The sequence below is a fragment of the Orbicella faveolata genome, unplaced genomic scaffold, assembly GCF_042242905.1.
Source record: "Orbicella faveolata isolate gen_17 unplaced genomic scaffold, um_ofav_v1 contig_24, whole genome shotgun sequence".
Classification (NCBI taxonomy): domain Eukaryota; kingdom Metazoa; phylum Cnidaria; class Anthozoa; order Scleractinia; family Merulinidae; genus Orbicella; species Orbicella faveolata.
In genome coordinates, this window is record NW_028301552.1 from 15625001 (window position 1) to 15649937 (window position 24937).

General features: G+C 37.4%; 1 long non-coding RNA gene and 1 pseudogene across 2 annotated transcripts; both read right to left on the bottom strand.

The window, feature by feature from the left end:
* Positions 1 to 2075: 2075 nt before the first annotated feature.
* LOC110042352 (uncharacterized) lies at positions 2076 to 24833 on the bottom strand (annotated as a pseudogene). The gene is made up of 16 exons (XR_016208068.1): positions 24526 to 24833; positions 24282 to 24413; positions 22323 to 23703; positions 17879 to 17931; positions 14458 to 14515; positions 13966 to 14353; positions 13081 to 13315; positions 12618 to 12726; positions 9050 to 9162; positions 8731 to 8837; positions 7995 to 8068; positions 6992 to 7269; positions 6525 to 6676; positions 6072 to 6156; positions 5869 to 5955; positions 2076 to 4299 (listed from the first exon to the last, which is right to left on the bottom strand). The product of XR_016208068.1 is annotated as an uncharacterized LOC110042352 (transcript).
* LOC149110596 (uncharacterized) lies at positions 5035 to 5456 on the bottom strand. Its single transcript, XR_016207907.1, has 2 exons — positions 5327 to 5456; positions 5035 to 5126 (listed from the first exon to the last, which is right to left on the bottom strand). It is a non-coding gene; the product is annotated as an uncharacterized LOC149110596 (long non-coding RNA).
* Positions 24834 to 24937: the final 104 nt, after the last annotated feature.

A 24937-nucleotide genomic window follows, 5' to 3' on the forward strand; every position in this document is an offset into this window, starting at 1 on the left:
TTTTGCTACGCAGTGCAGAGAGTTATGTCTGTTTAGTTGATGAGCCGGAAATGTGAACAACAGAAGAAATTTGACGTCAAATGTACCTGTGACCAGTAAATACCGCCATACATTGAGAAGCCCTTCCGGTCAAGAGGTTATTTATTCAACAACATTTAAAACTTAAAAACATGGCGAAAGCGGTGTACAAGACGCATTGCGATCTTTGCTCCGGCTCTTTCAATACTACAAATGCTCTTCAACGACACAGACTTGTAAAGCACCGTGGAGCGCGATCGGTTTCCTTTTTGCCGTTTTATAAAGCACAAGAAGTCGTGCAGCTTTCTTCAAACAAATTGAAAGGACGTAGGTCTACAGCCTATAAACTGTGGATAGCAGGCATCGTGGAAAGCATAAACTCCTGCTTGCATCCCAAAGCCAAAGGTAAGTGTTATCTTTCCTGAATGTTTACATAAAACCCTAGTGAAGTCAATTGAAAGCGTTTGTGGAAAATGCCGTCTTCTCTAGGATGTTGTTAATAAAAGGCTCATTGTTCTAGCGCTCGCGAACGAATAAATGGACGACATTGCAAGCATATTACGGTTGCACCGACATCCCCTATGTTAAAGGAGCTACGTCACGGTTTGCACATATTGAAAAGTTTAGCCTCAATTTTTCAAATTCGTCGTTTGTAATCCGTGTTAATCTTCCCCATCCTCAGCCATCCTTGTTCCTTTATGGTTTGTCATTATCTCTGGTGTTTTTCTATTTTATCAAACTGTTATTTTCAGATTTCCTACCATTTAAAGGTAATTTTGTATGTGGCCAAGTAACTCAAAATACCGTGACTGAGCTCCCCTAACATTTTAAAGATGGGCAAGGAATCAACGCGACATTTGAGTGTGCTGCTTCCACAGAATACCAATGAAATAAAACCAGTAATGTTCTTGCAGACCCACATCTGCTTAGCAAGCGTAAAGCACGATTACCAAAACACATAACCGTTACCTAATCCCCCCATGTCACTCCCTTACTCTAAGAATCTAATTTGTGGTTATTAGGAAAATGGTGTCGAGTGGAAAGATACGACGTACCACTAAATTACTTTGAAGCTTTGCTTACGGATATGCCCAACGCATTCCCTAACAGTGTAAGAGACAAGCGGCACTTGCGCCCACCGGTATGGAAGGAAACCTGTCAAGTATTACACTACAGAGATTACCACATACGTGATGTAGTAGCCGCCCTAGAGCAGAAAAGTGGTTTAACGCTCAATTTAAAAAAGTCTTACCTTGGAAACAAGGAGATTACTGACTGTACCCAGGAACAAACAGGAAGAGACGCTCCTGCGGCGGCCAAAGCAAAGGCTCACGGTCGGACGGTAAACCAAACACCGACGCAGCAAATCCAAATTGTTGTTGGGTATGGCGAAGGAAGAGCAACGCGCGAATTTGAACTGATATGGTGGCCAGAAATGTTCTCTTCATCTAAACATGGAAAATTAACCCTTCGATTTTATGTTTCCAAAGTAATTATTTGATAAACTTGTTTGCAATTTCATGGCAATATGCTGGTTTATTCTCCAACTTAGTAGACAGCTTCGGGTATTTTTTTACAATGTTATGTGACGAATAAATTTGAAAGTACAACGAAACTCTTAATAATGTACATTTTTCGCTGACCGTTTCTCTGAGATATATACATGATAATACAAATCTTTTTTCAACTGTAATGTTTACGATAAACCAGTTAAGTGGAAGGACTACTAGAAAAACAGAATGGCTTCAAATAAAAACAAGAGAAAAACTACATTATGGCCTTAGATAACGACAGTCCAAATACAACTGACTATCCAAGAAAGACAGAAATATGTTCAATCTGTTTCAGATAACATCAGGTGAACTGGGACTAGACAAGAACGAAACAAAGAATAGTTTCAAGTCTAAACAAGAGTAAGAAATAGTTATCATGATTACATTCTGCCCTCAGATAACAACAGCCCAAATGCAACTGACTACCCAAGAAAGACAGAACTACGTTCTGCCCTCAGATAACAACAGTTGAATTGGAACTGACTACCCAAGAAAGACAATAATTTCATGTTAGTACAAGGGAAAAAATTACATTCTGCCCTCAGATAACAACAGCCCAAATAAAACTGACTACCCAAGAAAGACAGAACTACGTTCTGCCCTCAGATAACAACAGTTGAATTGGAACTGACTACCCAAGAAAGACAGAATAATTTCATGTTAGTACAAGGGAAAAAATTACATTCTGCCCTCAGATAACAACAGTCCAAATGTGACTGACTACCCAAGAAAGACAGAACTACGTTCTGCCCTCAGATAACAACAGTTCAATTGGAACTGAATACCCAAGAAAGACATAATTATTTCTTGTTAGTACAAGGGAAAAATTAAATTCTGCCCTCAGATAACAACAGCCCAAATGCAACTGACTACCCAAGAAAGACAGAACTAGGTTCTGCCCTCAGATAACAACAGTTGAATTGGAACTGACTACCTAAGAAAGACAGAATTATTTCATGTTCGTAATAGGAAAAACATTAAATTCTGCCCTCAGATAACAACAGTTGAATTGGAACTAAAGTTCTTTTACAAAAAATTTACATTCTGCTTTCAGATAATAGCTCAAACTGGATTCTCTACACCCACCAACAGTTTAGTAATGCTGAGGGAAAAAGAAAGCTATACTCTCCAATTAAGAATTTGTAACATTAGGTTTTTCCGGTGTATGTACATCTCGCTAAATCTCCACTAGAACTTGTTAATGCAGGAAGACCCTCTGTAAATAAAATCGTTTGCTGCCATAATGACTCCAATCCCACAGCTTCCAGTGCCAATCATTCTGGGATCTACTGGCTCTTGTGATGGCATTCCAAAACGTTTAAAATGTGTGCAATGTTGCCAGAACTTCGTTTGTAGGGTAGGGTGGGATGGATGCATTTCAAAGAACAAGTCTAACAGCTCTTTGATTGAAGAAAGTGCTGTAGGAGGGGCAGCACGCGCTAGGCCATCGTCAAAGTACATGCCCATATTTGCCACATCAACAACACTTAAGCCCCAGTGGTTTGGCAGATGAACTGGTACTAATATTTGTTGTAAGTTGTCAAACAAAAGTAAGTCAGATGCTACGTCTGCAACCCGTGTTCGCTTGAAACTCCTGTCACTTGACTTCATCCAGTCGTAGAATTCAGAAGGGAAGTACAGGGTGTCATCATTCCCATTAATTTTTCTCTGGCTTCTTCCAAATACTTTCCAATACAGATGTCTATGACAAGGCTATCGATGTACCTCTCTCCTGTTAGTTCAGAAAAAGAGGTGACATCGATGCTTTTCCTTCCAAATCTTAATATTGGTGTGGTAGCTGAATGATGCCATAGAGCATCTTGAATTAGGACCAGATCGGCCACTGAGCTCTCCAACTGGGAGAGCCAATTTGCTTCAGATGATACTTTCCATTTAGTACTTGCCAGGGAGCAGAACTTCCTTAGAACGGACAAGCCATCTTCTGAAAACTGCCCTGTTCCAACAATGCTTATACCAGATGGATGCATTCCTTTTCTTCTCTGATCAACAAGCAGCTTCTGTGCTTTCTCAATGACACTTTCACAGGGGCGTTCCTTTAGAGTGTAAGGATCTGAAGCTGACATCTCACCGTAGACTGGCTGCAGAACCGAGGCTGAACTTCTGGACACTGATGGTAACAAGGTGAATAGGGCTGCCTCTTCAGCTCTTGTTTTAGCTTTAGCTATAGCAACACGAAGATCCGACCCCGAATCAAAGGAACGCTCTTCCGTCACAGAGTCATCCTTCTTTACATTTATGGGCGTCTGCTCACTTTGTTTCATTTCACAACTCACGTCCATAGGTGTTGGCTGATTTATGTCTGTGGAACTGCCATTGTGCAAGCAAGTACTAAGATTAACTGCTGGAGGGTGCTTTGATAACTTTGTTGGGGCATTAGGCTGTAAGTCTGTTTTCAGATAAGCTCCTGGGATACAAAAGTCATCATTGGTGCCTTCTGGGAGTGGTCGTTCATTTTCCTCGCTGTCTGACACATGCTTGGCATATTCGCGTTCCCAGTAAACAGGATCATACTCACGGAGCCTCGATATCACATCATTGGTCACATAGGTTCCATGGTCTTTGTTGTAACTGTACGAAAGAAAGTCACTGCCAAACATTTGGTTGAACAGGCCATTCATCGTTAGTATCCATTTCTTTGTCTCCTCCGACCATGTTTTTGTACTTATGCTCTTCCACCCGCACCCACGGTAGCTGAACTTTTTCTTGCCTAAAGAACCAGAGAGGACGATTTTACATTAGTTCATTAAGGAAAGATATTCCCTACTAACTGTCTGCCTTGATCAATCGTGTTCTTGTCACACAGACATCAGTGAGATATACCAATATGCTAAATTTAATAGGCTGTGCCCAAGCACCCAACTGCGTTGCATGTGGATAATCTAATAAAGAGAGGTTAATAAATGGAAAACAATGCAATTTACTTAATAATTTATGATAAACGCTGAGCTTCAACCTGCACTCTGATTAGCATTTCATGAATTTTATTCATTTTATTTTAGCTTCTCAGACCTCCTGTTAGTCATGAGAACTACTCTGTAAAATTTCTTTTCCTGAGGATGCAGAGACAGGAACTGTCGAAAAAAGGAAAGACCCTCTTCCTCTAGTTTTCACCATGTTAACTAAAAGATGACTATTATATAACAAAGACACATCAATAATCGTTCAGTCGATCAATTTCCAATCTGGTTTGGTTAGGTAAAGTTTCTCGACATTAATAACACAGGTGTAACAAAGGCATAAATTCCAATACATCTCCTTGGGCTGTTGTTTTTTCACTTTTGTCCAAACATTAAAAGAGTAACACCTGCTACATCCAGCAAAATGGGCATTAACTAAGAACTGCATGTTGTGGTTTCCAAGAGAGAAAGCAAAAAAAATGTAACATGCTACAACTTGATTACATGTAAGTCTGCAATTAATTAATTGGTTTATTGACTAGTAACTTGCCTGAATAAATGCAGTCGCTTGCTTGATGGAATGCATATCGTAGGGACAGAAGCATGGTTGCATACCAGTGGGTGAGTATTTGATTCACTGAAAGATATTCAGTAAATCACTTTCTAGACACAATAATAGAACTCCACTAGCCCACACATGAAAATTACTTCAGTGAATATTACTTCAGTGAAACATTTGGCCGAAACACACAGACTGAAGAGCGTGCATGCAGCAGTTGTCCTTATTGTCTTTTAAGAACCCTTTTAGATTTATTCAGTTGATATTACAACACTTACAAGATTGGCCTGGTCCAGAGGAATCATGAAACGAAAATGTCTAAGAAGCATCACACTGTGGTCCACAACAAGATGTCCATAGTCACCAGTGCCCAAGTGTTGGCCAAATAACTTCTTTAGTAAGAAGCCCCATTCTTTACACTGAAAAAAGCACAAACAAGATAAAAAAGGATCATTGATATATTTATGGTAAATGAGTATATTTTGTAGTCAAGGTTTAAAAAAACAAAGTATACCTTTATGTCATGGATGTCTATAAGTTCTTCATCTTCTGGTTTAAACACTTTGTCCCGCATGGTCAAAGCAATTCCTCGCCAATCACAGCATACCTGAATTATAAATGTGTAACACATACGATAAAAATAAAAGTGTAATACATACTTGATAGGTCATTTAAGAGCAAAACTCATTATTGAGTAAATTTATCAAACTTTCACAGAAGCATCAACACAGTTGAATACCTGATAAGGTTCCATCTGCTTGTGGCTTTTTCTGGGATCTTTTCCTCTTTTACTGTTTTGGCCCCTGAAGTGTTCCTTGACATTGATCTAATTCTAAGAACTTTTCCTCCACTTCTTCAAGTTTATTAGCCCAGTATTCTTTATGCTCCCCCAGAAATGATTTAAGTTCTAAAACAAAAAAAACAAACACAACATAGCTTAAAACAACAACACCAACAGGTGAGGCAAGTTACAAATCAGGTAACTGGCACTGACATCTTCAAAATGGATGTAGTTAAAATTACCTGTTTTGTCCTCAAGATTGACTCTTTCCTGTTTAGACCCATGATCACGCATAAATACTCCATTCTCAAGAATATATGCTATGAACTACAAAATGTACAAATATAAGTATGATATTGGTTTTACTTTAGCCTTCTTCGTTTAATTCCCTAACATGTGGTAACTACAAAATGAAAAAAGGAGCCAAATAGTTGTCAGTATACAAGATTCCTTGCCCTCAAAACTACATGGATTTAATTCATGCATCGTCTGAACTTGCCTTAGCCAATCATTTGAATATTTTACTTAGCGATACCAACACTAGACCAGATTGAACAGTCTAGTTTTCCCAGAATATATAGTTTTGTCCAGAGATCCTTCTTGATTATGAGGAAAATAACATGTCAACTATAAAGATTATAATGAGTTCAGAAACAGCTGTCTTCCTTTTTCTTATGCTACATGTTAGTACTTACTGATTTCCTTTGCTCAAAGTAGGTAACATAGCTCAAGACCACTTGCTTTGCTGAGCCAGCACATTCCTCATAATATGCCTTCAGTTTCTCGAGTGCCAAGGATGTCTCCACAATCTCTTCAAAGTTTTTCAGAATTTCCCTTTCAGTAGATCCTGGCATGAAAATAATGTAAATAAAAATGGTTAAATAGGCCAATTTCGATATATTAATATTCAACCTAAAACAATAGACCTCTATTGTTTTAGGCTGAATTTTAATATATAGAAATTGGTCCATTGAGCCTCCTTGAACACTGTGATTGTTAGTAAATATAATGATACTGCATCAATTAAGAGTAACTTGGAATATACATGTTCAATATTCATCTTAAACATTTCCTTGGGCCTGCAATCAACACTTAAAAACGGAAACGCAAAGCATGTAATTCATAGTCTGATAACTCATGTCAGGCCAATTATTATGTGTACCTGAGAATGATGCTACTTGTATGTTGTGCTTTTCTATTGCAGTCTGCTGCCCTTTTCTTTCTTTAATGGTGATGCGTGGAAATCCTCTACAGTTTTCAGGACCATAATTAGACAGGACTTCATTCAACCTTTCAAGGCTTCCAATGCGATACGCAAACAAACCAAGAGAACCCAAAAGCTGTTCACAATTTCGCATTTCGCAATGCAAGGAGCAGAGATTTATGTTACATAAATCTTCCGCCAGAAGAAAGTTTAAGTCATCACGAAGACCTGAACTCCTTCAAAAAAAAGTAACAAAATTAAAAAAAATAATAATAATAATAGTAATAATAATTATAATCATAATGATAATGATAATAATAATTTTTAAAATTTTTTTTTTCATTTGCCAAACAAACAAAACAAAAATAGAATTTGAATACAATGATTAATAAATAACACTAATTAATATACAAGATTACAAAGAAGATACAAAACCACAATTTATATATTAAAGGCTACAAAGCAAAATGGGGCTTGTGAGCTTAGGTGAAGGAACCTATTAAAACCCACCGGGCTTGTAAGCTTCAGTTCCCTCTCAAGAAATACCAGATAAATGACAAAATTAAGAAACCTGTCAAATAGAGACATTGGTTTCCAGACAAGAGTTCCAACACCTTTGAGGCTATATTTGCCAAAAAAGGTAGGGCAGTCAGTTACATTGTTCTTTTCCTGTCTGGGATTTCCATTTTTTTTTTTTTTCTCAGATTGCAAGTGTGGTGGTATTTGGCAATACCAGGACTGATTGCAGTTGAAGCTCTAAGTAACACTCAATCTTGCTAGTAAATTAACCCTATTTGAACTCCCACACAAAATCTGTATCTAAACACAGTTATTATAATAACATTTGTTTTCTTTTTTCAAGCTTCCAACAGTTAGATACACAAGTCATTTTTATGTTGTTTTTTTTTTCATTGGACATCTGATTAAATTTCAAAAAAGAAAGAATTCAGAACAAAATTACCTTCCAATGTTTGCTTTTGACCGTAAGCAGTATATGCACGCTTCATCTGGATCAGCTCCATGGGATGTGCATGCCTTTAATAAACAAAGATAATTACAGTACATGGATAGTTGTGAAGCTCTAGCGTCTTGTTCTGCACACATAAAGTTGTATACAGGTGATAACGCGTGGCTGCACTAGTAAATGCTATTGAAAATATTTCATGGTTATGTTGAAAAAAAGACTACACCAAATGTACATGAAACAACTTTAATAATATTTCTAGAAATGTGACAAATGTGATACAGTGTTAATCTTGTTCGGGTAATAATTATTATTAGTACTATGCTTGCACAAGGAAGATTTAAGTTTCTATAGCACTAATGCAGCATCCTACATCAATATTTATTGCCATGTATTCTAATGGCTGGTTGTCTCTTAACTAAGATCATCATCTTTAGATGTCCAACACATAAAGATACTTTGTTCATGTTGTTGCCGACTTCTTATGTCAAAACTGTATGGACTGATGATGATGTGATCATCATCATCATCATCATCATCATCAGGATTTTGGCAAAGTAAAACTTTCTGGATGCTGTACAGTTTAAAAATAGCACCACAGGCTGCAACAACAAAATCTGTGAGCAGAAAAAGAGAAAATCAAACTATTTCAATCCATTGTTGAGGAATTTTAAAAGCTGGACTGGGAGTCAGTGATTTTCACATTATAATGACATCAAACATTTATATTTACCCTTATGGCATCACAAAATTTGGAACCATAGCCTTTTCCACCAATAACAAAGTCTTTGTTATTTTTTTCGTTCAGAAGAAGACACAGTGCTTTGTAATGTAGTGTCACTACAACAAAATTAGAACATTCATTACGATTTTCTCCCATCGTAAGGATCAATTGCTATTTTAAAGAATGATTAAAGAATATTGAGCTTAATCATTTTGTTTCAAATGTAAACTGAAGAAATCCAGAAATTAATAAGCTCATATATTCCAAAGCATACTAATGAGAAAAAACAAGAACAACAGGAATACTCAAGCCATAATGTTCAGTATACTAACTTATCAAGCAAGATCTGAAAAATACCTTTTGCCATCTACCACGATGCCATGCTTTTTAATGTGGTTCTTTTGGGAATTGAGATTCCTAATAAGCTGTTTTAAGTTTCCTCTAAATATGAAACAAGAAACAAGAAACAAGAAACAAAAAATTGTATAAGATCATATCTAGTATGTAACTATTCTAACCATATAGCACCAGTAAAAAAAAGCAGTAGGATCAATAAAAAAAAAATTAATTCAAACATGATTTGGATTGATTGTTAGTTTCAATATAATTAACTTGGCCTGCCACGACTAGCCTTTTTTAACTACAGACCAAGAAAACAACCCTGTAACTAACAAGAAGATCTGTTAGATCTTACAACCGCGCTTTTAGCATTTAACTGTTTTGTTAGTACTACAGTCGCAACGCAGTGCATATTCCAAAGCAATCTTTGATGATTCATTGATTACTGTAGACATCACAGCACTTGATCAACACAAACTCTATTATTGCACCATCAGTCGTAGCCGCTGTGACATCTCCGATGATGTAATAATCTTAATCTGGCACTTTCTTCAGGATATGTATGGGCATGAAGATACGAACACTATTAAAAACCGCTTTCTTTCTTTAAAGTCACGATTAAATTTAATTCTTTTTTTGCCTTGAGTTAAGGGTTAGCAAAGAAGTCACACGAGTCACATAATTCAAGAATTGCGTTATCTACGGCTATCTTTAGTACGGTGGTTATTTCCCTACAAATGAGGTAATCTTTGCACGTTCTGACACGTTCTTTGCTTGGCTTGCAAATATTTAATTTTCCTTCCGATCTATGAACTCGCTGCGATGAAACAGTCAAAGGATTTACTTCATTTGCCTAAAACCAAAAGAAATACTCGCAAAATTACAAATAAATTAATGACCGTCGCTTCTGCCGAAATAAACTTGCAAAGTAAACACGATCTTATTTGTCACGTAGCGAAAGTGAAAGCTGCAACGTCAGCGCATTCCATGGCTGACATAATACCTTTTTTCAGCGTATTTATTATTCCCTTTAAATCCAACGCTTTGATAAAACGAAAAGAAAATATATTTTACCCACAAATGAGAAAACAATATCCGTAACATTGTCCGTGTATTTATGTTTTAACAACTTCTGGCGGAAAAACATCACACGTTGCGTGACTCAAAGTTTGGCTGAGCGGAGGTCTGCGTCTGGTCACCGACAAAAAAAAAAAAATAACAAGAAGATCTGTTAGATCTTGTAACCGCGCTTTTAAAATTGAACTGTTTTCTTAGCACTACAGTCGCAACGCAGTGTACATTCCAAAGCAATCCTTGATGATTCATTGATTACTGTAGACACCACATTACTTGATCAACACAAACTGTATTATTGCACCATCAGTCGTAACCGGTGTGAAATCTCCGATGACGTAATAGTCTTAATCTGGAACTTCCTTCGGGATACGTATGGGCATGAAGATACGAACACTTTTAACAACAGCTTTCTTTCTTAAAAGTCACGATTAAATTAAATAGTTTTTTCCCTTGAGTAAAGGGCTAGCAAAGAAGTCACACAAGTCACATAATTCAAGAATTGCGTTATCCACGGCTGTCTTTAGTACGGTGGTTATTTCCCTACCAATGACGTAATCCTTGCACGTTCTGAAACGTTCTTTGCTTGGCTTGCAAATATTTAATTTTCCTTCCGATCTATGAACTCGCTGCGATGAAACAGCCAAAGAATTTACTTCATTTGCCTAAAACCAAAAGAAATACTCGCAAAATTACAAATAAATTAATGAACGTCGCTTCTGGCGAAATAAACTTGCAAAGTAAACACGATCTTATTTGTCACGTAGCGAAAGTGAAAGCTGCAACGTCAGCGTATTCCATGACTGACGTAATACCTTTTTTTAGCGTATTTATTATACCCTTTAAATCCAACGCTTTGATAAAACGAAAAGAAAATATATTTTATCCACAAGAAAGAAAACAATATCCGTAAAATTATCCGTGTATTTATGTTTTAACAGCTTCTGACGCAAAAACATCACACGTTGCGTGACTCAAAATTTGGCCGAGCGGAGGTCTGCGTCTGGTCACCGACAAAAAACAAGAAGATCTGTTAGATCTTAAAACCGCGCTTTTAAAATTTAACTGTTTTCTTAGCACTACAGTTGCAACGCAGTGTACATTCGAAAGTAATCCTTGATGATTCATTGATTACTGTAGACATCACATCACTTGATCAACACAGACTGTACTATTGCACCATCAGTCGTAGCCATTGCGAAATCTCCGATGACGTAATAGTGTTAATCTGGAACTTTCTTTGGGATATGTATGGGCATGAAGATACGAACACTATTAACAACAGCTTTCTTTCTTAAAAGTCAAGTTTAAATTTAATATTTTCCTTGAGTAAAGGGCTAGCAAAGAAGTCACACGAGTCACATAATTCAAGAATTGCGTTATCCACGGCTGTCTTTAGTACGGTGGTTATTTCCCTACCAATGACGTAATCCTTGCACGTTCTGAAACGTTCTTTGCTTGGCTTGCAAATATTTAATTTTCCTTCCGATCTATGAACTCGCTGCGATGAAACAGCCAAAGAATTTACTTCATTTGCCTAAAACCACAAGAAATACTCGCAAACTTGCAAATAAATTAATGACCGTCGCTTCTGGCGAAATAAACTTCCAAAGTAAACACGATCTTATTAGTCACGTAGCGAAAGTGAAAGCTGCAACGTTAACGCATTCCATGGCTGACGTAATACCTTTTTTTAGCGTATTTATTAATCCCTTTGAATCCAACGCTTCGATAAAACCAAAAGAAAATATATTTTACCCACAACAAAGGAAACAATATCCGTAAAATTATCCGTGTGTTAATGTTTTAACAGCTTCTGGCGGAAAAAACATCACACGTTGCGTGACTCGGAATTTGGCCGAGCGGCGGTCTGCGTCTGGTCACCGACAAAAAAAAAAAAAATAAACCACGGGTAAACCTAGAACCGCGCTCGGCCCATGGCCGCGCGGTTAATAATAAACCACAGGTAAACCTAGAACCGCGCTCGGCCCATGGCCGCGCGGTTAATAATGTCAGTATAAATAAATGTTCCTGTTGTTATTTATTAATTAATTAAATTTTTTTTAATCATATTCAGGACTTCAAAATTAATTCAACATGATCTGGCATTTTAATGATTTTCAACCACTTAGGAAATTTCTTTGTAAATTATAGTAATATTAGGATTGTTGTGCATGTACTTCACTGAGTAATTTGTAGTACAAAGTTCCCAACCTAGCCAAACCTTTCATAAAAATTTGCAAGGCTGAGACCTTTTATTAAACCTGTTGACAGCTGATCTAGACAAATTACAGAGTTAGCCCAGTTTTGCTGGTACATTAGATACTTGGAAATATATTTCAATATTACAAATACATAATAAACATATCATTAAATGTAGACTGAAGATCTTTCTTAAATTTCAAAGTTACAAAAGCTTGATGTTCTTCATATGTACAGTTTAGTATGTGTCTATGTCAGTTAAACACAAAATTACCACTGACCTTTTCTCTTTACAATTTGCGATGGCAAGTGGGTAGATAGACAGTGCACTCTCTGAGCTCTTGTTGGAAAAATCGATAGGAGCAACACCAACAGCCACCTGATCTTTCCCTTTGGGTCAAAAAGAAACAATAGCCAGGTCCAAGCTTAGATATAAATAATCAATGCAATGCAATGTAATTTAAAAAAAAAGCCTAAATGACGGAAAATAATTGCCCAAACGCACAGCTAGCTTTGGTTGAAAACCACAGTTGGCAACAGATTTGACAATGTTACACCCAATAATCCCACCTTAAAGAGGTTACAGTACATAATGGGGTAGGCACAGTGGTCACTGAAAATTTGCATGGAAGTTGGAATTCATGTCAAGCTACAAACAAAGTTTCAGTTAAAAGTAAATAGGAGCCTAATATTCCAATGACAAATTAACACGCAGAAAATGCAACACTAATGGTAATTCAATACCTCCAACGGGACGTCCATCAAGCTTGATATTGAATTTCATGCCTTCTGTGTCAGAGGAGAACAGGCGTTGTTCTCTTATAGCCCAAACAAGTACTCCACTCAAGTCAACATCACAGGCATCAAAGTCTGTGTCCATCTCGGTGATCTTCAGGGTCTTCCTCACCACAGAGAAGACAAGTTTTTTCACTGCCTTGATTTCATATTTAGTAAGAAGTACAGGAGTGTCCTCAACTCTCTTAAGAAAAATAAGGGGTAACAAAAAATAGGTCAGCCTAAACAATAAACAATGACAGTATATTGCTTTGGTTGCAATAAGTGCTTAATACTGCTGCTCAAATACTAAGTCAACTTGATTGGCTGAAGTACCACAATTAATGCTTGTTTTGTTTTGTTTTTCTAAAATTGATTGTTTTTTTGTTTGTAATTGTTTTAATTAGTTTGCTTTCTTTAGCTTTGTTTTGTTTTGATTTTTGTGTGTGTTTTTTTTTTCTTTTTTTTTAATAGTCTGTAACTCAGACTCAATTTTTAAACAGGAATCTAACCTATGGTCTATGGCATTCCTAGCCCAGTGGAGAAATTATTATCACTTGTATGTTTGACATTAAATAAACAAACTAGGTAGTTATTTTCAAATTAGCCAGAGACATTGAACACATAATCAAGAAAATATGGTAACAGAAGGCAGGTTTTAGGATCAAGGCTAGAATGTAGCGGGGAGGGGTGCTCCCTTATATGGGATGGTATGGTAACTTTATTCATCTATGGTAAATCCTTCAGCAAAGATTACAAAATAAAGAGATCAACTAATCATCCCTAACTAAACTAGTAACTAGTGAATGATCGGTGTATTTAGAAAAATCATAATAGAATTTGGAATAACCTTACCCCACTCTTCCCGAGCTGAGTTAAATTCAACAACGTCTGCCACGCTGAACCTGGAAGCCTGGTTTGGAGCTTAAAACACAAAAGTGCCCAGTCTGGGACTCTCATGCTCTCAATGATCCTTTGATAAGTGGAGGATGATAACAGTTCTGAAAGGCCTCTCTTTGAACCCTTAGCATCCATGACCATGTCCACAACTTCAGATATGGTATCTCTCACATGTTCTTTCTCAGAGTCATTTCCAAATAGGAAAGTGTTCCCCAGCACACAAGAGATGGAATCACGATACTTCTCGCTTACATCGTTTAGGGATGACATCACTTCTCTACACTGGGTGGCTATTCTTCTCTTTTTGCTTGTTGATCCCAGTGGACTATTCTTAGTAGCGGAGCTCCGGCGGAGCCCCATACCCATATAGGGAAGAAAAGGAAACCCATGAATTGATTTTCTCATAGTTATCATGGCTAGCGGTATTGCTCGTGGGCGCGTACGCACGACGGTGACGACGACGACGACGACGACGACGACGGAGTCGCGCAAGATGGCGGCCATACTCCTGCTATCAGGTTGACAGAGACATGCACCCTCGGTTTGTAGCAGGAGAATGCCATTTTTCTTGGCGGGATTTTTAAAGAAAAACGATAGCGGAGGTTGATCTAATATTTTTAAGACAGGGTTGCACTGAAACAAAAAACAGAAAGCAAGAATTAACAGGCAAAGAAGTAGCGAAGAAGATCGCGAAAAAGACTGAGCGGGCCAGCGCTGGGGAAGGAGGCGAGACAGTACTGAACAATTCCGTGAATTATAGCTAGTCAAGGGCTAGAGAAAGGAGGTGAAATAATACCGAACAATGCCGTGAACCAAAGTTAACGAGGGCTATAGAAAGGAGGCGAAAGTACCCGACAAATCGATTCAGAAGATTGCCGAACTCCCCATGGCCAAGTTCAAAATTCGCGCGAACGTGATGCTGTGCAGCCGTGCAAGAAAATTCAAAAGTCACCTGATTTGGTCAGGTGATGAACAAGAGAAATCAAACGTGCCCGAGTGTTTTAGGGAAATTACAAAACAGTAAACGTAGCGGAGAGAAGTGGTTGATTCGTTGATCTATCGAAAATATAACTTCAGTTCAGTCTTCACAACTTTTGCTGCAAGTTTCTGCCCGGAAGATTTACACTGGCCGAACTGAATTGCCAACTTGCGGTAAGTGACTTTTGTTGTTGCGTTTGCTATGAAAATTAACAAGTTGCCTCGGCGATAGAAGCTTATTTTCAATTGGAATCCATTAAAAGTCTTCCTTATTTGAAGCCATGCTGTAAGAGATTTTAAAATTGCATCGTTTTAATTTCGCTCGTCTCTAAACAATAACACGTGGGTCGCTTTGGAGGTTGCTGTAAGTTGTAAACAAATTAAGTTTTCTGTCGATTTTCGTCGTCAACTTAAGCTTATAACCTCACGTCTAAAAATAAGCTTAGCCAAAACCGTACTTGTAAACACGGCCGGGCGAGTTTTGAAGTTTTCTCTGAGTTAGTTTGCACTGCCGCTTCGTAGGCTGCTAAAATTTCTTCTTCTGTTGTTGAAAACCAAGGAAGGTCTACAAACCATTTTAAACGGAAGCGAACAGGATTTGCTAAATTTAATTTTGTTCCTATGTGAATATTTCCATATTGCGATTACAAAGTATGGAGATTTCCTCGTTTTGTTAGTTCAATTTATTCGGTTTGGCGAAATGCTTTTGTGAATTCCGAGGTTAATTTGGTTGAAGACTGGTAAAGGTACTGCCAATAAAATGACTGCAAAGCTAAATTAAGCCTTCGGCAAAAATACAGACTCTCAGTAATATTCAAATTTAAGCGTGAATAATTTTTAAACTTTAACACCGCAAGCTTAAACGAATTTTCTTTATCCTCTCTTTTATTCGGTCACCTTTCATTGAGAAGGGATTTGCTGTTGATACTCGAGCTCAGATGTAGTGATATGCATCTTGTGTTTATAATGTAGATTTCCTCGTTTTATTTTGTTGTCTGTCCAATTAGTTCGGTTTGGTGAAATGCTCACATAGTCCAAAATGTCGAGTAGACGATTATGCATGGCAATCCTGTCTGCAAATAAAGCTCTGCTTTGATTTTGATTGGCTATTTCATTTTATTTGTGCCATTGCTTTTGGTTGGGGGTACATGGACCCTATTTTCTTAATAAGAGGTTATTCCCCAATGCGGTATTTACACTTAATATAGAAATGACATGGTACTAATTAACTCAGTAAATTGAACAGTGTAATAGAAGTTCTTGCCCTGACCATTTCTCGGTAATAAGAGTAACTTTTACATTGGAGAGAGCATTCTCCTATCTCCACTCTCTCTCTCTCTGCTCTCTTCTTCACACTAATTTTTTATTAACTAACTTATTAAATAAATGTCACTGACTGTTTTCTTTGTTGTGCATGCATACTTTTTTGCTCGTCGAAGAAAGTTTCAGTTTCTTCCTGGCTGTACAGTTTCCTTTCTCCTAGCTGTCCTGTACCAATTCGTTTGTGATATAACTTTGTGAATTCTCTATTCTTCTTAAATTTTATCTCATCAGGTTGATGGAATGCACTCTCAGAGTGTTCCATCATTGTCTTCAGTCGCTACAATTTTCCGGAAAAAAGCAATAGTTTTCTTAATTTCCTTTTACTTTGTGTTAGGACTTTTTAGCATGCCTGTAATTGGCCCATGGGCATTATGGGAGAATAATTTTCAAGTAAAGAATTACATTCATTTTAGTGTTGAGTATTTTAAATTGTTATTGAATTAGGCATTTCTTTTTATTTTTTATTTTTTATATTTTTTATTTTAGTCGCACGCAATGTTTTATGATTTTACCGAGGTATACCATGTAAATGTAAATAATGCACTGGAATTGGCCAATCAGAGTGTGCATTATATCGGCTTTAAACACAAACCATATATAATAAATGACTTGTATGTGAATGATATTTTTATTACAGAGAACTGGACAGGGCAAGAACTTCTCCTTCTTTTGTGAATTTATATATTAATTCCTCTCAGTGCTGTCAAAATGTCTCAGGAACCTTCATTTCTGATAATCTATTATTTTCCACCATACCTACAGCACAGAAGCTCACCAAATCCTAACTGATAACTAACATGTGTGTATCTCTAGCCTTTGCTGTGTGCTACATGTATATTCTGTTATCCTGCCTTAACTGCTTAAGAAACAATTTGACAGAGCTGTTGCAACAGTTTCACTTAAATTGAATTCCAGTAACAGCGCTACATGTAGCAGTGTTATTGAATATGAACTTTATGGAGGATTTTAAATTTTTATTTTTTTATGATTACAGACGACAACAAAACATACATGTGTATACATAACCTGATGTTGGTGTTGGTTACAAACCGTAGTTCATAATAGTCATCCTATTACAGGTAAGGGGGAAAAGTTCAGAGAGTTTAGAACATTTCTTCCCCCAGCACACCTTCTGTCTATAGGTGCAATAATTGAGACGTTATATATATACGAAGAGTAATGTAAAGTTACTGTGTAAACTTAGCATTAAAATCTGACATTTGAACGCCTCCTTTGCTAAAATTAGTCACGATTTAATTGTTATCACTCCCTGTGAATTCATAGAGATTCCAGAGGCAAATTATCACCTAATGTGGAAGTCCTGTCTTCAAGTGAGGGAAAATGACACAAAAGAGTTACAATGAAAGTAAAAAGAATTGTGAATGTTGATATGGTGTACATTATACATCATGTAAAGGTATTTGGTGAGTGCCAAAGGAATAACATTTCATGTATTGCTTTTTCAGGGCAAAATAATTATATAACAGTGACGTTTTAAAAGGTGTGATCAGAAAAATAATGAGTACATTATCCAGGCAGCACCAGTTTATGGATGGCATATGCAGACAGTAAGAGGAACTGTAAACACTACCACGTAAGTTAGTTTTATGCCTATGACTTCTTGTTCTTGGATTTTGCGTCATTTCATCACCAGAATAGGTAATGAAAGATGCAATAGTTGTTGCAATATATTTTTGAAGGAAAACTTATAAGTCTGCCTACGCTGGATAACAGCCATGTGTAAACTGAATGTGAAGCAAACACTCTGTTAAAGATGGGGCAACCCTAAAACCCAGAAACTGGAATCCGGAATCTGGAACCAAAAACCGGAATCCAGAAACTGGAAACCGGAATCCGCAAATCAAAGAAAATAAGTTCTTCAAATACACGAAAATTGTTTTGCTTAGCTTTTCGACTGTAAAAGGTAAGCTGCCAAGTAAAAAGGACCTCAAACTTAACCTTTTTTGGAACAAAAATTGCCCGTCTGTTGAAATCATGCAACCGTTATTTTTAGTGAGGGCTATGATTATGAGAATCTCAGTAAAGTGCGTCTTAATTTTATTCCAAGCACCTCAAGAGTGTCTAAAATAAGCTTGCTGATAATTGCCATTTTGTTTAATAAGTGATCTTCAATTTACCGGGAGTATAAATTTATCCTTTATGTCTAGTAGATACTGAACAAGATAGAAAATGTCATAGAGAACAGGGTATCCGTCAGTGGCAGCCCCCTGTACATTGACGGTCACGCCCCCCACTTTCAAAGTCCAAAGGCTAACCCATCTGGTCTAAATATGAAATTTGATTTTTCCAACAGATATGAGACCAATTCCAGATTAACACAATCTGGCGGCCATCATATTAAAACAATTTGTAGAAATGTTGCACTTACTTCCGTCTGCTTCTCACTTGCTAACAGATCAGACCACATGTTGTTAAAAGATGCTAAAAGACTGCCAGAAACTCACTGCAATAGCCTATAATAGCTTGTTGTTAATGTGCTGCTCATCAGTCTTCTCAGAGCAATTTGATCTAGACAAGAAGCAGGCTCTCACCAGGGCCAGCTTGAACAAAAGATGGGTAACTTAGCCTATGAGCAGGCTCTCATGTTTGGGCTGGGGCCATGAGTGGCAAAGCCGCATGAAGGCTCTTGGTGACATGCCAATGCAGAAAAACACTAGACACCTATTTAGCCTGCTCAGACACTAGAGACAGATACTAGAGCCTGCTCGCAGGCTATTAGTAACTCTATCCACCCAAAAAATCAGTAACCCTAACTGGATAGTGATGTACCCAATGGATAGCTTTATGCAGCTTTTGAACAACCGGGCCAGATATATAGCTAAGGGTTGTTCAGAACTAGTCAATAATTTTTTAGCAATTACAGTCTGTGGCTGAAGTAAAGCCAAGAAAATAAATAACAACAAAATAATTTTTGCTCATATTTATTTATTAGACATTGCTGAAGTGAATTATTTCTATCATCATTCATAATATCTGGATTCCAGATTGTGGTTTTTGGTTCCGGATTCCGGATTCCAGATTCTGGATTCCGCATTTCGGTTTCCAAATTCAGTGTTTTAGGGTTGCCCCAGATGATGTTTGTGCATATGTTAATCTTGAATAATCTGAAATTTCAGAGAGTTTAAAAATATCATATCATATATGTGATGGTTCTGAGGTGGAGGGCTGTTACATGTACATGTAAATGTCTCATGCATGATTTTTCACTCGTTATGATTCAGGTGCAAATAGTTTCTGTATCTGTTGATGTGCAACAATCTACACCAATATTTCAACCTAATAATGTACAGTGTATATTAATTAACCAAATTATGCTGTTTTTAGTTGACCAGTCCTACTACATAGTAATGTGATGTTCAAGGGCACAAATTTAAAAACACGCCCAGTGTCAACTTGTCAAATATGTGAACTGGCCAGACAGTGTAGATTACAAAATTCTCTGAAAGGTAAGATGTTTCTTAAACATTATGTTGTAATTAATGATTTCTCAGAAATTGTTTCCTTCAAGAAAAGATTCATACCCCACATGGAGGTTTTTTCTCTATTAGAGCTCTTGATTCCTGATACTTTAATTTGGAATTTCTAAAGACTGGCCATGAATGGGTGTTGGGTGTGAATATCTTCTGGAACTGAACATTCATTCATTGAGTAAGCAAGAACATCAGTATTTATCCTGACAAACTCTGATTTTCTTCTGGAAGCTGAACTCATATACAGTTGTGCAGTTATATGTACAACCAAACAGCCTGGATGACCCTGTGATTGGGACTGTGCACATTGTTGTAACCCTCAATGTTCCAGTTTCTTGTTTGAAGCAAATTGCATTTGCTCTCGAAAGCAAGTGGCGAAGTTCATAACAGTTATGTAAGTTTGCTTTGTATTTCAGGGCAGAGCCTGCCACAGTGAAAGTCGGAGTACCAACCCCTAGCATTTGATTCACTACTAACACTCAGTAAACAACTAACAATGAAGTACATTGTATATCAAAGAAAGGAATTACATGCCTGTTCCTGTCAGTCAATATATGAACAGTTTACAGATGGGGAGCCTGTATTAAAACATCAAAGATTTTCAAAGCAACCATGTCCTGGTGAGATATTTCTGAGGAAATATAAATTTAAGGTCCTTATGATTGCTTATAGGCATTGATTTTTATTGTAAACAATATCTTACTGAGTGTATTTTTCTTGTGTACTAATTGTTGTAGAACACAGACATCACTGTTCTGACAGACATTAATTTGTGAAAAGTTCTATAACAAATGCATCTGGGAACAGATTAATTTATCATGGATGCAGCTTCTGAGAGATCCCCAATATTAATGGAACATACACTGTTCATACATGTAAAAGAGTTCAGTAATTCATTACTTATGATTGTAATGCTTTGTTTGGTTTCTCTGTATTTACAGACAACTTGATGGGATTATAGATTCTGCACCAAGTTCATTGAATAATCTGACTTGGAGGTTCAGTTCTGCAACCCATCCTGTTTGTAGTAATATCATAGCTGCAACATTGTGACAGATACACTGCATCACATTATTAAGAAACACATATTAACTAATTATTTTTAAGTGCCTTTTAAATTAATCAGTTTTTCTTAGAGATAATTTACTCATGGTTTAAATAATTGGCTTTTTGGCTTTAAAATGATATTTATTGAGCTTTTAAATCAATTTTGTGATAATCTACATTGGACATGGCATAAATTGATATTTTGCCAACACGAAATGGAGAACTGGGTCTTAAGCAAAGTTGCAGGATTAGCATTTTTGTAGAAAGAAAGGGTTGAGAAATTTGTGACATTCTACAGACAGCCTTGCCATTCGCAATGTCCGATAAGGTTAATTTGTTCCATTCTGGTTGTAGAAATAGTGTTCTCTAATTTATAAATCATTTCAATCTGTTGTTTAAATGATTGCCTTATAACCCCATGTCTGGCTTTGGTGCATGTAGGATATTGATGGATTTTTTAGCCATTTTGCTGTAAATTATCTTAATTGATGTGTCAATCAAAGCATATCTTGGATATGCTGGGCTCTTCTGACAAATGTACCTATGCCTGATAACCTTGGAGTGCATTTGGTTGTGTAGTGCAGACAAAATACATGTACATAATATAACTTCCTCTTAGCGTACTGATAATTCTTGGTATAATTTAATCATAGCAAAATTAATTAATGGAACCCAATAACTGCTCTTGTAGTCCACAATGCCAGTCGAGAAAAAGAACAAATCACACAAATCACATTGAAATTGAATAATAAAATTATTATTAGAAGCCTATGCAAATATTCATGATCAGCAAAAAAAAAATATCGTAATTACCATTCATGCGAGGGTGATTTTGCTTATAGCAAACCCTTCTAGCAGGAGGAGACTCCATACAATAGTGAACATGGCTAAATGTATCTTTGGGGACAAGTTAGAAAACAAAACTTTCCAACTTTTCACATATGTATACTGTTTTGGTATTTTTGTGAGATTTCATTTGGTAGAGATTCAGAGACTGAGTATATTGTAACCACTGCATTTCAATCAGTCCCCACAACAAAAAAATGTGGAAACCTCTTTTGTGTGGGAGTCCCCATGTTAACTAAGGAAGAATATAACGATTAATAACAATGCCTTGTCTTTCTGAATAAGGTAGGAAAGAACAAGAAATGCCACCAAAAAGCACAGAAGACAGTTCTGTTCTGTGATCAAGATTTTTGGTGGCTTCCAAGAAATCCTTGAAATCATGGCTCTATATTTCATAATCACACCATCTTACACCTCGATCTGCTGATGTAATACTAGTTCCGGCTGAAACTATTAAATCATTCGCAATTTACCTCATACATGTTGGATTATTTTCATTAGTAACAACATTCCGAAAAATAAGTGAGGAGCTCCGCTTTTAGGCTGGCCTAAATCTATATATTATCTTCAATAGAAGCTGGTGATAATGTGGGGAAGGTTCCAGCTGACGATGGTGTCGAACTACACGGTATCGTGGACTCTAGAGATGGTGAATCGGGTGTCCATGAATGTGCCGGATTTCTTTCGTTAATCTGAGACTCGAGTTCAATAATCTTCGAATGAAGTGTTTTTAACTCGGCCTCTAGCGACTCGATTTCCAGTTGCCTTTGAGCAAGCAAATCAACTACTCGTGTTTTCCCGCCAGAATTAATGTCTTTCACGTTCGATGGTTCCAAGTCAAAGGTAATTGAATTTACCAGTTTTAAGACAGACTGGAAGAAAGGCGAACTGATTAGACCGTCAGGTGGAATTTCCCTCTGTCTTAGAAGTCCGGCACACAGTCCAAATGAAGATGCTACGAACATATTCCGTGGCCGTCTGTTCCATCTCGCGGAATTGGCGGGCTTGAGTTCGCGTGTTACAACGAGCTTGACTTCGTCGGGAAAATTGGTAAATATACTATTTCGAGAAAAGTCCGATGGCCTCACTCCACCACACAACTCTTTAGTAAGCACATACCATACTTTCTGCGGATCAAGAGAATCGCTTGTAACTCTGGCGAGCGAAGACCACTCGAACTTCGATGCTGCCGGCGCCGGCGGAGACGGATCTTCCTCCATGCCGGTGAAGCCAATGACATTGAAATAAAATACATGGAGCTTTAGCAATTTGAAATTGCCGCCAACGTAGATTATTATCAGTTTAGTAAACATTTAACCAACTACTACATGCACAGACTTCGTGGTTACCTTGTACGCAATGTACATGTACACAAGTGATTGCATCACAAATGATGCGCGCGCGTTCCTCGTTCCTCGCCAGTGTCGCTTCCCGCGCGCATCCCGTAGAATTTATTCCAAGATTTCGCTTTGAATGGAACTTACTGAAAGCAAAAAGTAGCGATTTCAAAACGAAACGATAAGTTTCATATTTAGTCCCGCTTTCCAGTGTATAACCGCGTAACAGCGAACTATTAAATGTCCAAATTAAGGCCGCCTTGGCACTACTGCTTTCAGTTGATAAACTCGACGGGTTTTTAGCCTGCGAACAGGCTCCCGGTGAGCCCGAACGATTACATTGTCCGACCATTGCCAAAGAGTCACGGTGCGCTAATAATTTCGAACCGTGGTATGGATTATTTATTTAGCATTGTGTTAGAACTGAGAAAATAATCAGCCGGCAAACAACTCATAATGTTCTGTCGACAGATACGCGAAGGCTTATTTGACAACTCTTTACACTCCGCAGATCAGGAGGCGGATCATTTTCTTGCATCCCGCTGAGAACTTTTTCGCGGTCAAAGCTCCTCAGGCGCTGATGATACTGCTCTGTTCAATGCCGACTTAGAATCTTTAGAAATGGCCTTGAAATTGTTGGGGCTTCGGAAGAATTGCATGCTGATCAGTCCCTAAAAAAAAAAAGAACGAAGGCGCTTTGGTTAGCAATCTCCATTGAGGAGTCTATCAGTGAGCTACTCATTAAATACAATCTTGAAAATTTGTCTTAATTAAGTGTGTTATTGAGAGGTACTCTCGTCTCTCGTCAAAGACAATATATAGCACATTCCCCCCCCCCCCCCACCAAAAAAATAAAAAATAAAAAATAAAATAAGCTGCATTTTCAGACGTACCATTAATTTATCATGTTGAAGAACTGTGATTTAGTTGAATATCGTATTTTAAAAAAACACGAGTCGCGACGGCTAATTTTTTCAAATTTTCTTCTGGAATTGATCGCTGGCATTACACTTCTAGTTTGAGTAGAGTCTTAGACCGATCGACTTACTGAATGATAGATAATTGCGAAATTCAAAGGTAAAATTTTAGACCATTATTTTCAGCCGTCGTCCTTGGAGTCGCAGTCGTCATTGCTTGAACTCTTCATTATTTCAAACTTGGGTACTTTTTCCTCAACTACTCTGTTTGCAAAAACACTCGTGCAGTCCTTCTCCCTCATGTAAAACCAAGCCATCTTACGCACACTTACAGAAGCAATTCCTTCCTGTTTCCCACCACGGATCAGGGTGCTACTCGAATTGAAGACACACCAGGAAAATAAAGTCCACGGGATTTACCAGTTGTTTTGAACTAGTTTAATCAGCACAAGCTAGCTAGTCAACTGAAAGCAAAGGCATACATTTGGGTTGACTATAGCAATTCTAAAAAATCGGATCTAACCTAAAAAACGAAACAGCAAAAAACATTATCCACCATATTGTCGATATACTCACAATTCTGTAAGGCGTAATCCCGTTTAAGACGCGCTATTTTCCTACTTTTGTACAAAGAGCACAAACACACTGTTTTCGATAAAAGGATTACTTTCTACTGATCTCTTGATATCCTACTCGTACCAATCCACGAACGAGAGCCATAATCCGATTGGCTACTAAAGCAAAAATGGCGGGAATCTCGCGTGTTCGGTTTTATCACTAAGAAAACAAACATAATGTCTAAAAATAAACAAAACTCTCAACGAAGTGCAAAACACTTCCTTCAATACAGAAATCTATTAATCACTATGAAACTTCAAAACGCAAAACAAGATAGCATTTCGCCTGGTTGGCACTTGCCGGTAGGTATAACTAGTTCTATACAGAGAGGTGTTCGTGCAAAAATCTTCTCAATGCAGATTATTTCAGC